This window comes from Temnothorax curvispinosus, unplaced genomic scaffold (genome assembly GCF_003070985.1).
Source record: "Temnothorax curvispinosus isolate PA1 unplaced genomic scaffold, ASM307098v1 QBEX01012644.1, whole genome shotgun sequence".
Classification (NCBI taxonomy): domain Eukaryota; kingdom Metazoa; phylum Arthropoda; class Insecta; order Hymenoptera; family Formicidae; genus Temnothorax; species Temnothorax curvispinosus.
In genome coordinates, this window is record NW_020222424.1 from 82,225 (window position 1) to 85,719 (window position 3,495).

General features: G+C 42.5%; 1 protein-coding gene across 3 annotated transcripts in view; it reads right to left on the reverse strand.

The window, feature by feature from the left end:
* The window catches only part of LOC112462650, an 18,833-nt gene extending 15,606 nt beyond the window's left edge, over positions 1-3,227 (reverse strand). For 2 of the 3 annotated variants that reach the window (XM_025028538.1, XM_025028539.1), the window contains exon 1: positions 1,154-1,684. The gene's annotated coding sequence lies outside the window, so the exon portion shown is untranslated. Of the gene's footprint in view, positions 1-1,153; positions 1,685-2,509; positions 2,825-3,212 lie in introns of those variants that run through there. The other variant, XM_025028540.1, reaches the window with a different exon arrangement.
* Positions 3,228-3,495: the final 268 nt, after the last annotated feature.

Here is a 3,495-nt window from a genome sequence, read left to right on the forward strand (position 1 = left end):
TTATTTTTATTCCGACACGTGTTGCGCGGGCGAACTAAGAAAACACGGTGATATCCAGGGCGATTCGTGCTCGTGCCGTATCTCTCGCTTCGTCATTTCACTTTCGTCATTTTGCGATATATAACCGTCAAATTTTCGAAAGACGCTTTTTCACGCAATGCACTTTACAGACAATGCAGACTGTTTAAGGTCGGATGCGTGATGTCATCTTCACAAATCTCCTTCTATAATTTTCAAACGTACTGTTTGCAATACAGATACTAGTATCGATACTGGTGTATTTAATTTATTGCATTCTATAGCAATGCGTAACGATTGTACTTACTTAAAGTGATAATATTGTTGTGCGTGTTTGCTTGTTTGAAAATAGCGACGTAGTTGAAGAAATAAAATTGCTGACCGAGATTAATCTTCACGGCATCTCAGATGGTTATATATTCGATAGTCGTATCGGGGCCAGCGAACCGAAGAGAAAAATTGTGTTGAAATCGGGATTCGGTTATTAATAAGTCAGAGTATCGTGCAATCGGACTCTGAATGCGGAGCGACAAGAGGAAATCAATGATTTCATATATAAAGTGAAGATGTCCGTTATGTGCAGCTCGTTGAACAGTGAAATATCCTGTCTGGCTACAATGCTCTTCGGATTCCTTTATGTATTCCCGTAAAACGATTTTAATGTACTTCTACCAATGCAGTGTGTCATCATCTCTGGGAAAGAATTCTGTAATTTTATTATTGCGCTCATCTTATAGGTATGCGCGCCGTTCGATCTATGTCTTCGCAATCGTATATAATCTCATTGCACTCGTATTTCGTATCTCCACACACGCGAATCTATTTTTATAGATATTCTCTCGAGTTGTTCTCGGAAAGTTTATTTTCAATTTACACAGTCGATATTTTCCATTTGATAAATGCCTAGCGTACGCAGTAGGTCAAAACAGGATATCTCGATGAGACGAATAAGAAATTTTCAAGTTGCAACAACTTTCTTACAAAATTTAAGAGTCAGAGTCGAAGTTAGAAATAATCGGAGTATTAAAGGATTTCAAAGATTTATTCGCTCGATTCAGCTATCGTCGCTGTCGCGTATGCACGTTTAAAGATCGCTTTTCACCCGCCACTATCTAAAGATCTGAAAATCGCTCACCTTGTCAGAATCCAGCGCGTGGAAGGGAACACTCGATCATCGCACGTCCCGCACGTCGATCCCGCGCTCGTGTCAACCGCGTAACTACATCCCGACCCGAGTATACGTCGGTGCTCTCGCGGATAGAACAGGCGCGCGCGGGAAGGAAGCTGCGTCGGAAGAATCGTAGTCGGGGAAGCACTATACCAACAGCCTGCCCACTAAATCATCGACCGATCGAAACTTTCGCCGCGTATCTCGTCGACGTTTCTCGCCCGACTTTCCTCCCGCATCCCGCCCGAACTAAATGGATGCTACCCCCGCGTGTTTATCCTGGCAGCGAAGTCCGGCTAGATGGATCCTGGCGGTAGTCGGGCAATCCGTAGGGTACAGGGCGAGCGATAGGCTCGTGAGAGCGATATTAAATCACCGTTGTCGTCGGCGGCGGGACCCGTGGGAAACGCTCGACGAGATGCCGCTCGAGGGAGTGTCCTCCTCCTTCTTCGGCATCACCTGTTGGTATCGCGCCGTGACCCCGGTCACGGTTTTATACGGGGTGGCACGCTGAAAACGGCCGCGGCCGGAGCGGAGCGGCGCGGCGCGGCACGGCGCCGCGGGTGCGCAGCGTCTCGTCAGCGCCGAGCCAGTGCGCACACGCCGCCACGGCAGATCGATGTGTGTTATATCGCGAGCTTCTCTCCTCTCTCCGAGGGAGGATAAGGGTTCTCTTTAGCGAGGAGTCTCTTTCTCCTTCTCTCTCGACGGTCGGTTATGCGCGCGATGCCCGCGTCCGCCGCCGTTATGCGTTTACCCGCCGATTTCGCGGCGTATCAAATGCACCTGTCGCGGCCAGGTAGCGTGCAAATGACAGCTTCATAGTCGGTAGGTATTTAGGTATACGAACAACATCTAGATGCAAATGTTTATGTATGCAAAAAGTTGTGCACAAAAAACCATAGCACGAATGCTAATTATCTAAACATGCGAAGCAGACTGTTAACTCTTTTTTGGATATTTCTCGTATATTTATTGCCCACGTATATTATTTTAATGTCTGCTGATTTTCTTTTTTAAGTTCGCGATCTTATTTTAATCTTCTTATACGCAGGACGGTGCTATTTTTATTTGTTTATACATGGTAAGGAGGTGCATAATATTGGATGCACAATATCGGAATTTAATTCAGATATTATTTTTTCCGATATCAGTTATTTTTGCTCAAGGTTGTGCGATTCATAGCCAAGGAGATCATTATTATCAGAGATCTTAACGATATTTCATAATCAATACTTTATAATTAGTTACTCCATTAGACATTAACATCTTCAACGCTCGGTTTAATCAATTTTTACTCACCTCATTACTCCATTTACTCACCCCATGATTTTCTTCTCTCAGATTCACTCATTGCACTTACAACATTCGCGAAAACATGACTAATTATATGAACCATTAGAATATGATAATTGCACGGCACTCCCGGCGATAATTGCACGCGACGCGCACTTTACAAAATTATAAATTGAAATTTTATCGAAACGTGATCGCGAGACTCCATGATTCGCTCGACACTCGTGAAACTTGTAAATTGACACAACGAACGAAATCTCAAACTCTGTACTCGTTACTCAAACGCATTGAAATGTTGCTTGACTCGCAATCAATTTTGTACATGCGACGTTCCGTTTATGACTGAAAAGTTGCAAAATAAAAATTATCATTTTAAACACGCAATACAGTGCGATTAATAAAGTTGAATTAATAACTTAATTAAAATGCAATTATCTGAAAATCTACTATCAAAAGTTAATATTGCGTTATATATAATGTATTTATATAAGAATTTAGTATATCTCTCTATACTCCGCATTTATAACCGAAATAAACGAGCAATTTACGTTTAAATCAGCGAATATTTCAAACCTCGATGTATTCGAATCTAGTGTCATCGTTAAATAAGTCATTATCGTCCGCGTATAAATAACGCTTTATAATTCCCATCCCCTATTAATTCGATTCTGAGTGACATGAATAAATTGCGTGAGATATTTGCATCGATGAAAACTGTCGAGAGACTTACAATCGTTAATCGCGGGAGTTAATCACACGAGATGATGATCGGGCTAATAGTTCGTAGGAAATAATCGCGTTTCGATGGGTATAACACGGAGTGACACGTTGTTATCGGCTTGAGCTTTGCCGCGTGATTAATAACACGGTGTTCGACGGCCTTGCCGTTGGACGCTTATTTTCCACAAACACCAAGGTAACATCAAGGCCAGATACTCGAAACGTTTAACGTATTATGAACCAGATACACGTCGAAGATTCCACTTTTTATATTGTAAATTAATTTCGATTGA